This window comes from Festucalex cinctus, chromosome 18 (genome assembly GCF_051991245.1).
Source record: "Festucalex cinctus isolate MCC-2025b chromosome 18, RoL_Fcin_1.0, whole genome shotgun sequence".
Classification (NCBI taxonomy): Eukaryota; Metazoa; Chordata; class Actinopteri; order Syngnathiformes; family Syngnathidae; genus Festucalex; species Festucalex cinctus.
Window position 1 is genome coordinate 9177460 of NC_135428.1, and position 13455 is coordinate 9190914.

General features: G+C 35.4%; 1 long non-coding RNA gene across 1 annotated transcript; it reads right to left on the reverse strand.

Moving 5' to 3' along the window:
• Positions 1 to 2476: 2476 nt before the first annotated feature.
• Positions 2477 to 3324, reverse strand: LOC144006211 (uncharacterized). The gene is made up of 3 exons (XR_013279764.1): positions 3188 to 3324; positions 2819 to 2864; positions 2477 to 2588 (listed from the first exon to the last, which is right to left on the reverse strand). It is a non-coding gene; the product is annotated as an uncharacterized LOC144006211 (long non-coding RNA).
• Between the last annotated feature and the right edge of the window lie 10131 nt (positions 3325 to 13455).

The window sequence follows — 13455 nt, forward strand, 5'->3', positions numbered from 1 at the left end:
GGTTTATTTATTTATTTACACTTTTTTTTTTCTGGGATGATTGAGCTTCTAGTCTGGCTATAAATGGGCCGAAATCTAAATAAATAAAACCCGTAACTAATTAGTCACTTTTTTTTTTTTTTTGTTCAATGTAGTTTGTTATGTACCACCTCATTAAAACGGCGGTGGGATTCAAATATTTATCATCCAAGCATATGCCAATGATTTGACCATTTGTATCAAATAGATTTTTTTTTTATTACACCTCTAATGATGAGCCCCCTTGAGGACACACGATTCAGAAAATATGAGCGCAAAAACACGCATGTTAATTTAATTGAATACTCTAAATCAGGGGTGTCAAACTCATTTTTGTTGCGGGCCATGCTCTGTAATTATGGTTTCCCTCAGGGGGCCATTATGACTCGATACCACATAAATGGATAATCTAAATTGCCCATAGGCGTGAATGGAAGTACACATGGTCCACTGTTTGGAACTCGCAATCAGTCCAGGATGTGTCCGGCCCAGCTGACCTCTGACCTTAAAGGGATACTTGACTCCTTGAGCTATTTAACAGTTAAGAAGACAATATTTTGACTATAATTAATCTGATAACCATTATTTTTCATCAACAATTGATACCTTCAAAAACTGATTTTGTCACTTGCTGTCAGCTTAAGATGACATCACCTGTGCTGAGGAAACAGGTAACGGCCAATCGTGGCTCAGTTTGCTGACTAATCCCACAAAACAGATGAGCAGTGATTGGTCGTTACCTATTTCCTCAGCACGTGATGTCATCTTTAGTTGACAGCAAGTGGCAAAATTAGTTTTTAAAATGTGTTAATTGTTCGTGAAAAATAATGAAGTTATCAAATTAATTCTTGCTGATATTAATATTTATTTAAATAGCTATTTATTTAAAAAAAATATATATAATATTGATTTAATATTAATATGTTCTTTTTTACTGTTACAGGGAGTCATGTATCCCTTTAATGAAGACACGCGTTATAGACAATGAATGGCTTGAATAGTGTTCAAATTTCCACAAGAGAAGCTGAAGTCTCGGCAACATGACAATGCCTGATCTATGATATTAACTAGGGGTGTGAATTGCCTAGTACCTGACGATTCGATTCGTATCACGATTCACAGGTCACGATTCGATTCGATACCGATTAATCCCGATACGAATTTATAAGTCGATTGTTTTTCATTCAAATTTAGAAAATACTAATCGTAAGCTTGTAGAGTGTAAGATTTATATGGAAATGTATTATTTATTTATCTGAAATTTCAGTCTTATAGAGGTTGTAATCTGTTTCATGTTTGAACAGCATTAAAATAAAAATATTAAGGCTTAATGTTCCGTTCATATAACATTCTTCCATGCTCAAGGTGTGAATCCTAACCCCGAAGTCAGACGTTTTGTTGAATAACAATTCTGAGCTCTTAAAAAAAAAAAAAAAAAAAAAAAAAATCGATTTTTTTTTTTATTGAATCGATTCGAGAATCGCGCGATGTAGTATCGCGATATATCGCCGAATCGATTTTTTTAACACCCCTAATATTAACATTAAGTAATAAGTAGTGTTGTTCCGATACCGTTTTTTGACTCCCGATACCGATACCAGTACCCAGCTTTGCAGTATCGGCCGATACCGATACCATACCGATACTTAAGATTTTTTTTTTTCCTCAACATGAAAAAGCTGTCCTACTATTGGTTCAGAGCATTCAAGGCCCAATAGGATATCTTAGATCGGCATGCAGTGAACATGTCACATACCAGTGAATGTCGTGCACCAGCAAGACACAAGATGCTGCATCCAAAATCCTATATTAGCGTTGGAATTAATGGTATCGGCATGTTACTTGTGAGCAGTCACCGATACCGATACCACTGTTTTAATGCAGTATCGGCACCTCTGCCGATACCAGTATCGGTATCGGAACAACACTAGTAATAAGTGAGTCAATCATTGCAGACGATCAAGCCTGTGATGTTTAATTTGTTTGTTCCTCTGTCACACCTGACTCTCTTTGACACTTCCTTGTGAAATATATCTCACTTACACACAAATGAGCTAAATATAAACCAGTCTGCCGTAGTTGAAAGTGAAAATAGGTCTTCCGACGAGATTCGGGAATATTTAAATGTGTGCAAATGTTTGACTGCAGAAGTCCATCAGATGCATCAGTAATTTATATGCATGCATAATGAGTTACTGGATGGTGTTTATGAAACTAAATAGTAGTGAAATAGGTTTCTTTGCATATCTACTATTAACTATTTTAGCTTATAGACAATAAAGCATGAAGATGACGCACACAGCCTTAAGAAAATATGCATGCATATTCCCAGTAACATCAGCCACACATTATACTGTATGTTGCGAAAATAAGAGACAAAAATCAGCTTGTAAACAGATCATATTTAACTCACTGTGCAACATATGAATTAAAAGGGACTCACCCACAAATGCATGGTCTCCTTCCCGTGGCACTGTTGTGCTTAATGATGATAGTCTTTTGGCTTCATGGCGTGTTTCTCACCCAAAAGTAGGCCAAGGACAGGCGCTGGTCAACTAAACAGGCTAAACCTGTGCAGGACATGTACATGACATCATGTCTGTTACCAACTGTTGGGTCATTTCAAAGTAATATTTTTACATCATTTCGTGTCATACTACTACTAAGACTGTTAACCGCCATTATTATTAAACAGGAAGTCAAGTCAAAGATTTTCTTTACAGTATTATGTTCTATGCACTTCTACTAGACTGAACATTCTGATTAATTTGTGGAATATGAATGAAGCAGCAAAATCCACCTGTTTGTATCCATCTCGGGGCGGCCATTTTGCCACTTGCTGTCGACTGAAAATGACGAAATTAACAGTGTGATTAATCTGTGTCAATACATGATTAATGCATTATTTTTTTGTGATTAATTAATTAGTTAACACTAACTTTTGCAACTAATATATATATATATATATATATATAATATATATATATATTAGTGCTGTCAAATGATTAAAATATTTTAACTACGGTAATTAATCGCACAATTATCTTAAATCGTGATTAATCACAATTTTCCACTTCTGCTTCTACTTTTTTCTTCAATGCTTGTAACAGATATTTACGTGAGTAAAGTCAAAAAGGGACTCAACCAATTCTCAGCACTTGTCACTTACAGGTTTTGTTGTGCTCATGCACATTGGTGTGCGAGGCCCCGTAGAGGTAACTTGAGCAGGGAATTTTACTCTAAGAAGATACGCCAAACGCAGACAACTAATAGGCAGGTTTGGGGAATCCATGTCCAGAAAGAACAAACCCTGAAACAGCTACAGGTGCTTCTCTGAGCTCGTTTATCTGCCAGTTAAGTAGAAGCACCTGTGGCTAAAGCCAATCTGTGGCAAGGTTTTTTTACTTTCTGGATCTGGATTCCCCAACACTCCTAAAAGTTATTTGAATTTGGCTTTGCAAAGTGCGCAAATCAATTTAGAGTTCTCCGAAAAGCACCAGGCAAGTAAATCAGAACTACACATAGTCCATGTTTATTCATCTTCCCGCCAGTGACTTTTCCAAGTTTGGCTTGCACATTGAGTTAACTGAATAAATAAATAACGCTTTAATTCATTTAAATTAATCTCCAGAGTTAACGCTTTAATTTTATATATATATATATATATATATATATATATATATATATATATATATATATATATATATATATATATATATATATATATATATATATTAGAGCTGTCAAACGATTACATTTTTTAATCAGATTAATCACATCTTAAAATATTGATTAATCACGATTAATCGCTTAATTAAAAGGGCTTTTTATAAACATTTTTTTTGACCTCCAAATTTAAAATGCACCTCTTAGGTGTTAATTTTTTCAGCATTTAATAATAAGAGGACATCTCATCCTCCTCTTTTTTTCTAATCGGTTAATTACTTGCATAATTTAATGTGGAAAAAATATGACCCCGATAGTTTGACATGAGCAAATATTCTGAATGTCACACGCCAACATTTATTAAATGCTTCACTTTAAAACATGTTACGTTTATTGTTCAAACACAACCTGTGCTACCTTTTAACGTAGCCATCCTGTGTCAAGCTAAAGGATCATCTGCGTTCAAAATTAATAGTGCAATTGATCTGCGTTAATACATGATTAATGTGATAATTTTTTGTGATTGATTAATTAATTAGTTAACGCTTTAACTTTGACAGCACTAACATATATATATATATATATATATATATATTTTTTTTTTTTTATGCCCAAACAATAAGTTTGCTCGTGAGCAACGTCATGATGTAATATATTACGATAGTTTGACTCAGACGCTCTGTCATATAACTTCTTTCTCATGTGACATTTCACACATTCATATCTTTGTTCTATACAATCAATAATTTTGCCTTGAAGTCTTTTGCATTTCTCGAAGCAGAAAAAAAAAATAAAATCCCGTTTTCAATGACATAAAAAAAGCACAAAGCCATTCTGAGTCACCAAGGACGAGAGACACCCACAGGTTTCTACACACTGCATGACGGAGTGTGACTTTTTCGCTGTTGTTTGGGGCCTGAATTGGAGGAGGCGGATGAGGAGGTTTGAGTTCGCCTGCAGATTTTCTGCATGGATGTCACGAACGCGTCCCCAGAAGTAGTGCAGGTGTTGCGATGTACCATGTGTGACTTCCCGTGGAAATCGGCCGCAGGCCGGATCCGCGTCTTTAAATGTGTCCCAAAAGAAGATGTTCTGCATTCGGCTGATGCAGTGTTTCTTTTCGGAGGCGTATTTATAATATAGTATGTCACCCGACTGCTTGTTCATGGCCTTGGTTTGCATGGAAACGTGCTTTTACTGGAGTTGCGTTAGATACAAAAAAGCTGCACATGTGGTGCAACTGAGCAATCAAATGATATCGAACACAAGAGATATGCAAAAGATGAGCTAATCATTTTTAATTCCTTTACTTATATTGTCTACCTAATTTGCATTTAGTTCTTTATTTTATTTTGTTTAATCTGCAAATGCATAATGAAGTAAGATTGATTTTTATGAGGGATGGGCGAGTACCGATACCAGGTTCATATCGGGCCAATACTCTACCTTATTTCAGGGTATCTGTACCGCGGACGATACCAGTTTCGGACGCCCTCTTGTGGCTGTTTTACAATCAGGAACCTGAAGAATAGAAAATGACCATTACACGTAGTCCTCAATTCGCAAACACAATGGGTTCCAAGTAACTGTTTGTCAAGTCAAATTGTTTGTAAGTTGAGTTAGATTAAAAAATAAATAAATAAATGTTAGAAAAAAGAGAGCTAAAACAAATGAAATGAAATATGGAGTATATACTGTATAGACACATACTGTCTATCCATAAATTATTATTATATATTTTTTTAAAATTAAAACGATGTGGGGCAATATCATTGCACTCTTTGGGACCAAGAAGTATACAACATATACAACAACATGACAGGGCATGATGATAATGGGGAGTGAGGAAGCTTCATACGTTTTTTTTGTTTTTTTTTGAACATATAAACAAAAAGCAGAAAATAAAAAAAATAGAAGAAATAAAAACCTTATACAGTCCTCATTAGTCATGGTTTACATGTTCAAAAGAAGTTGGATTAATTTTGTTTACAGCTGTTGAACTGTTAACGAGCACTTAGCGGCCAACACAAGCACGTGTCACTAGATAAACTAGCAAATTTAGGGATAGACCGATTATCGGCCGGGCCGATTATCGGTGCCGATATTTGGCATTTTGACAAATATCGGCATCGGCCATTTTTTTAATCTGAAGGCCGATAAAGCTGTAATCTCATTGAGCAGTGAATACTTGTGAATGTAACGAATTTGTGGTTTTCATCAGGAATTTTAAGATATTCAGTCAGTTTTTATTTATCGTAAACACATTTGGAACATATTCAGACAATTTCTCACTGCGAAGATCTTTTGTAACGTTTTACGAACCCGAATAAAAAACCCAAATTAGCTATATTAGCATGCATTTGTCACTCCGTGAGATATGGGGAACTTTTCATTTATGGGTCTATTTAAATTTCCACTTTATTGGAGGGAAAGAAGAAAAAAACTGACACTTACACTTTTTATTTTAAAAAATTAAATCAAGAAATTATGTTGAAATTTTAGAAAACTTGGGAAGCTATTTACTTGCTTTTTAATTATTATTATTATTATTTTAATTTAGCTTAACCCATGCTAATGACCCTGGAAGCGCTGCAAATTGAATATCGGCTTGAAATATCGGTTATCGGTCTCCTTGTTTACGAATAATCTGTCTCAGTATCGGCCTTGAAAAAACCATATCGGTCTATCACTACGTAGCAATCTTAAACATTTTTTTTTTTCTGTCAGAATATTTCTGTCAATATTTTGCTGTTATGTTTATTTGATCATATTGACATTGCATCACGCCGAGGTGTTTATATTTTGTTCCTCTTGTGTAACTATATGTAAAAAAAAACAAAAAAACAAAACCCTGCATCACACTAAGAGATGTTTCTAATAATTTGTCCTTCTTGTGTAACTAAATAATGCAAAAATAAAAAAAATAAAAAAAAACGTCATGTGCCTGATTTTGCGATTTAAAAAGCCCAGTAGAGGGCAGCCTTCCCCTTCCTCAATTTGACCATGATGTAACTTCTGACATGGTTGAAGGAGTTCTTGTGAAAGAACCCTGGCTCCTGTGACCTCAACTGTGTCAAACACTTTTGGAATGAACTAGAAACGGAAATTGTCCCTCGGGCCCATGAATCAATGACCTCTCTTGGAATAGGGATAAATGGACAAAAATTCCAACAGACGAGCTCATTCAACATCTGCTAGAAAGTCTTCCCAGAAAAGTGTAATTTGTTACGGTATATTAATCACTAGCTTAATGTTTCTGCCCACCTCCTTTCGTGTTATCCTTCATGCATTCCCATAATTTTTTTTTCAAGTACCGCCATTAAATATTGACTGAGCTGCAGTTGAAATTATGTGACAATTACATGGAGTTGAACGCCATCTTCTGGTGAACACTTTTTTTTTGTTTTGTGTTTTTTGTTTTTTTGAGTGCCATAAAAATGAAATCTGACTGAATTGTTGTTTGGCATGCCGGGGATATGACGCCACCTCCTGGTGTCGACTTGTCCTACAGTTGTTTCTGGCAAGCTACACAACGTACCGGGTCAGTGGGTTCATTGCATTCATAAACCCTGCACATGTGCGTTATTTGAGGGGCTGGAGGACGTGCAACATGTTCAGCTCATGGCCGTACATATTTGTTGTGCTTATTAAAGCAATACGTCTTTGCTTGGATTGTCTCACTTTATGTAAAACGAATTAAAATCCAAGAAGAGGCGTTACATTTGACTTGTTCAACCTGTGCATCATAATCATGCCAGTATAAAAAGACTGCGGGCTATGTTTGTGTTATATGAAAATAGCCAACTCGGCATTTTGGGTGTGACCTGTAAGCACGGTTGTCCCTTGAGGCCATTAAAGAACAATATCAGCACATATAACGACATGAGACAGAATAGTTAGTTTGGGTAGTATAATGCATTAAAGAAAAAAATAAATAAATATTTCGATGCCGTGGAAATGTGCTTTATTTTGTGGGTTATTCAATACACTGGTTTGGCTGGGATCGGCTGCAGCTCAACCACAACCCTAATGAAGATAAGCACTATAGAAAATGGAAGGACAGATGTACAGTATGTAACATATTATTCCAAACAGGATGTGCCTGGCCTCACAGTGGAGTACTTTTTTTTGTATCCTTTGTGGGTGGGAGGGCATATTGAGCTAATAAATCATTCATTTGATAAAGAATATCAAATTGCAAACATTGAATTGAGCAGCTCATTGTGAATACTTTATGGACAATGCACCAGTTGCCTGGAATTGCTTGACTTCATTTCGAAAACGGTTCCTCCTGTACTCAAGGACAGGCCGCATGCAGAAAAAGAAGCCATTATTTGGGAGCCAATCATTCACTCGGTATAAGTATTTTTTTTTTCCCTTCATTTCCAAGAAATACATGTCTTTTTTTTTTCGTCCTTGTGCCCACACTGAATTAATTCAGTCTTTGTGCACCCATGAGTGTGTTTAAAATAATGGAAAGCAGTTAAAACCAGGTCTAAAAGTCATATTGGTCGATTGTGCGCCCAGCAGGATAAATTGGAGAAAAATATACAGGTCAGTTCATATTATCCAGTTAATTCATATTGGGGAAGCGATTTCTCTCTAGGCATTCAGCATGTCAACATTTGTGCACATTCAGCAAAAAAATAACTAAAAAAATTACCGGTACTCTGATTTTTCAGTCAAGAATCAGAAAAGTTACGCTCATATTGTTTGGACAAGCAAAAAAAAAAAAAAGTATTCAAGTTCCCTGTGGCCTTCGCAAAACAAAAACTCCATTGCCACCCTTAATTGCCTTCCACCACGCCACAGCCTTCCAGTTTGGGCCAGAGTGCAATTTTTCTCTTCGACTGATATAAAAACCGAAATTCAAGAGCTGGCTCTTGAATTTTTCCTTCTTTTGGTACTTATCCCCACGAAAGCCCCAAAGAGGTTAACAACATTTGTAAGTATAAGACATCATTAGTCTTCTACACTCAACATGAAACAGGGAAAACTCGTTCATGCAAGCCACCGAATGGGCACATTTTACATCAGTGGTTATACTGACTGATGATCACATGCAGACGTTCAGCATAGCAACCTGTTACCTCTATTGTTCGTTAGACAGCAGGGACTTGCTTAGTTTTTTTTTTTTTTTTTTTTTTTAACAGATAGAGCAATGGGGGAGCTGAGAAAATAATTTATAAATATATTTTAGAATATCAAAGTTCTGAGATTGGCTGGCAACCAGTCCAAGGTGTACCCCGCTTACTGCCCCAAACCAGCTGAGATAGGCTCCAGCACCCCCGGGACCCTTGTGAGGAATAAGTGGATGGATGGATGGATAGAATATCAAAGTTTTGGAGTGGTTTTATTGAGGCTACACAGATTTATATCAAGGCTATATAGCCCCTTAGTCGAAATGTAGCATGTAAGTGATCATTTAGATCAGGGGTGTCCAAACTTTTTCATTTGAGGGCCACATACAGAAAATCAGAAGGACGCAAGGGCCACATAATGTTATGAAGAGAAATAGTCCTTTTAGTCCTAAAAATTGTACAAATAATTTATTTGTGCTTTTGCATATTTAGAAAAAAATGCTACAGTATATAAACCAATTTATTTGTAATATGGCAGTAGGGTTATTATAGTTTTGGAATTTTTCATGTTAGTTTTTATTTTGTTTTGAGTTTAGTTTTTTTTTATTTAGTTAGTTTTAATTAGTTTTCACAGTGGTTCTGTTAGTTTTTTTGTATTAGTTTTAGTTTTTTAATAATTGCTTAGTTTTAGTTTAGTTAGTTTCGGTATAAGTTTTATTTGTTTTTTTGTTTTTTTAATGTGTAGTATTGTGCGCAATATTTAAAAAACATTATTAAACTTAAACTTTATTCTGGTTTATATCAAAATAAATCTACTAAAAATCGCATTTAAAATCATCCCCAAAGGCTCATGCATTAAATTAATTTCAAAAGACTAAAACGAAGGACATGTTTGCTATAATTATAGTTAGTTTTATTTTAGTTAGTTTTGTAAAAATAAAATGCAGTTTCAGTTAGTTTTCTTTTTTTAAAAAGCATCTTCGTTTTTATTTTATTTCGTTAACGAAATTGTTTTTTTGAATTTTTGTTTTTTAAATTAGTTTTAGTTAACTAAAATAACCTTTAATAGCATCTGTGTTTTTCGACCCCTTCCCTTCTTACTTTGACCATCTCCAAACATTTTTGTTTTTATTTTATTTGAACTGAGTCAAATGCCATTTTTAGCATATGTCGCGGGCCACTAAAATATGGACGGGGTGACGATACGATGCGTATCACGATACATATGTATGCCAATACACATATTCCAATATTTTACATTAATTTACTTGTGAGGGGGCTTGAATGGCAAAAATGTGTTTTGTTAGCCACCAAGCGGCATGACTGGTCTAAATGTGCACCGGGAAACTTTATGAATAGGCATGAGCCGATATGAGCAAAAATATCAAAGTATTAAAATTACAGCTCTAAAATGTGCTTATTTGAAATATTTGGGAAAATAAAAACAGCATTTTTTTTCTCATGTAGCACATTCTTTTTCGTTTTTAAACAAAATATAGGAAAATTGGTACAGTAAGAAACATGTACCATGTAAAGTTTATAAGTAAATAAATGTTGCTATTCCTCGGTTTTAATTTTTCTTAGCAAGATAAAGTGTCCAATCACGAGTGAGCTATTTTTAAAACAGACTTCATATGTACACTTAACTAAGTACAATGCAAACTAAGGCACTCGTGTCTCTTTCCTTGCTCAATGACTCACGCTCCTCCTGCACGAGCATTAATTGAAGTCAATTAACTTCAAAGACGCTGTTTTTTTTTTTGTGTTAGGTACAATGCAAGCTGCAAAAGCACCCGTGTGTCCTCTGTTCCTATACTTCTACTACGCAACATCAAAGAGGCTGTAGAGGCCTGTGCAAGCAACGTATCGTTCGCTTCCCATTTAAAGTTAACAAGCAATATCGATTACCTCTATCTCAGCATATCAACCTGTTACCGTGATTGTCATTCAGCATGTCACCCAGGTTCCTAATAGAGCAATTGTTAAAGGGTGCGGGAAATAAACTTAGTTAGACAATATAGAAATGAATGATGCTGTTTATCGATGCCCGGATATTGAGGTCACTCTGTGTCAGTTCTATAAGACTTGCAGGCCAACACAAAACATTTTCACCCACTCACATTTTCCAAAACATTATTTTGTACCAATGAGGGACGAGATGAAGTAGGAATCATGAGGTAGACAGGAGACCACATTATTCTTATCTCAGCTAGACGGCTGACACAGACAGGGAGGCTTGGGCACTGAAAAGACAACAAGAAGAAGCCTATTAATCATTTATACCACTTGGACACAAAAGACAGCACTGTGCCAGCTCATTTCAACTAGACTGAACAAGAACATGCTTTTTGGGGGGGAGGGGGTTGAACTTGTCATCTTTGATCATTTTTGAGATTATTGCGACGTCGACCTAGCCTGAGCCACACTGACGTGTAGCGATGGCAATAATCAGAGTCTGGAAATGTTATTCAAGCACAACATTTTCAGTTTTCATTACGTTTGGGCAGTTATGGCTCTGTAAAGTTCACCTCGAGCTACCAAATTGTAGTAATATTGCGCCCAAGTAAAAGACAAGGGAAAAGATTAAAAAAGAAAGAAAAAAAAAGTTTGGGACAAAGGGTCATTTTATCCTCTCGACCTAGTATAAAAAAAATACGTTTTCCATAATTTCCCCAATGAGCCACAATAAGTGAAAGTCATTTTTTAAGAGGAAAGTAGAGGATTCCCATTTCCAATCTAAATAGTGTGTAAGAGAGGTGAACAATAGGTAATTTCCATTTAATGAGTATTATTCTCTTTGCTAATGGGGTGGCGAGATGATTGCACTTTTTTAGATTATATTTCAAATGAGCGAACCGGGAGGAAGAATTCCAACCAGTGAAATAAAAGCGATATTTGGTTGATTTTCTCATTGGTTACCTCGGATAATGTGGAGGGAAAAAAAAAAAAAAAAATCATTCCAAAAATTAATTAAAAAATGGACAAAGCCAGCACACATGAAGGATTTTGACAACGATCACCAGCAGTGCAGAAACTGTCAAAAATGTTGAAAGCATCCTCATGTTTGAATACAAAAAAGGGGAATAAAACAATCTTGACTTATTGCTTGGTTTGATCAACCCATCCCCAAATGTTGTATTAAAAACACAAGCCGCAGTCACACATGAAACACGGCACAAAATAAAATAGAGTTTCATCATTTTTGGAAAATCAACAACAAAGTGGTGCCCCAGCCCAAAAAAAGATGATAAAAAAAACAAACATTTGGCAGTAATGTGAGGGGGCCTTTTACTCTGTCACATCTACCACGTCTGTGATCACTTCTTGTTAGATTCACTGTAACATGTAATACCAATGTTGTCACCGTGCACTGCCACCCAAGTTATTTTAGGCCCAATAATTGACAAATTAAATCCAAAATACCACCCACCCCCCAAAAAGAACCCAAGTCGTGTTGTTTTGTGTACTTGTCTTCTGTGAGTTTGTTTAGAAGATAAGAAGCCTTTTGCAAAATGTTGCAAGCTTTGGTTTACTTGCTATTTTAACTTGAACGTATCTCGACAACAAAAATACAAATATGACTACATGTTGTTGTCCTCTTCATATTAGGGAGCGCTTTATTGTGGATGTAGCAGTTGCAGAAGCTGCTGGCTGGTTACCAGACAAATAAAATACACTAAAATGTTCTATATTGTCACACGCGCTTTCTATGTCACTGGGTTCACGGTCAAGACTCATGTATAATAATACTAAGCAAATGAAAGAGATAAAAAGATCATTTCAACTTCAAATCCAGACTAGTGATGTTTATTTTTTGAAGTTGCTTAGTTACATAGGTAAGTAAGTACATTTTATTCATAACACTTAGAAATCGCTTCCCAGCTATAAAAAACATATTAGCTCAAAGGGAAGTGAATTTCACACGTGGAGGTGAACAGACTGCAAGGCTCCATCACTTGTAGTTTTTAATCATGTGTAAAGCACATTAAGTAAAAAGCAAATTTGACCTGACAGTAAAATTACACCATATCCAGCAAGTAGGGAAGAGCAAAATAAAGTGGCTGAACCTGTGGGATCTAGACAAAAGCCTTGCAGCGGCATTCTTAACTAATTGGAGTTGAGAATTTATGAGACAAAGGCATTGAGTGATCATTTGTAGTTCAAAACAATGGACCAAAGATGAAATAATTTTCTGGGTAAAAAAAAAAAATATATATATGGCTTGATTGAATTTAACATCAAGGTTTTTCAATCTTGGGTGGACATTTTTAGAAAGTGATCCTAAAAAGCTTTCGTAGCCGAGCTGGTATTTTATACTGTTACAAATAAAACTAGTTTTTTTTCACTTCATTCAACTGGAGTAAAGAAGCATAAAAAGCGTAAAAGGATTGGCCCTAAGATTGACCCTTGAGGAACACCGCAGGAAACGGGGATTGACTCTTATTTATGGGGGGGCAACCACCAAAAAAAAAAAAAAAAAAAAAAAAACTATTTTAACTGAATATAATTGTTGCTTACCAGATTGAAATGAATAAATTCTACTCAACATTGTGACAACTGTTTTTTTTGTTTGTTTTTTTTTACACTAAGGGCTCCTTATAGAAATGGGCCATGAGCACACAGCAAATGAGGAATTGGTCATGAAGAGCAAAAATGGACAGAGTGTTGAAAACATTTTTCAAAAGCATTG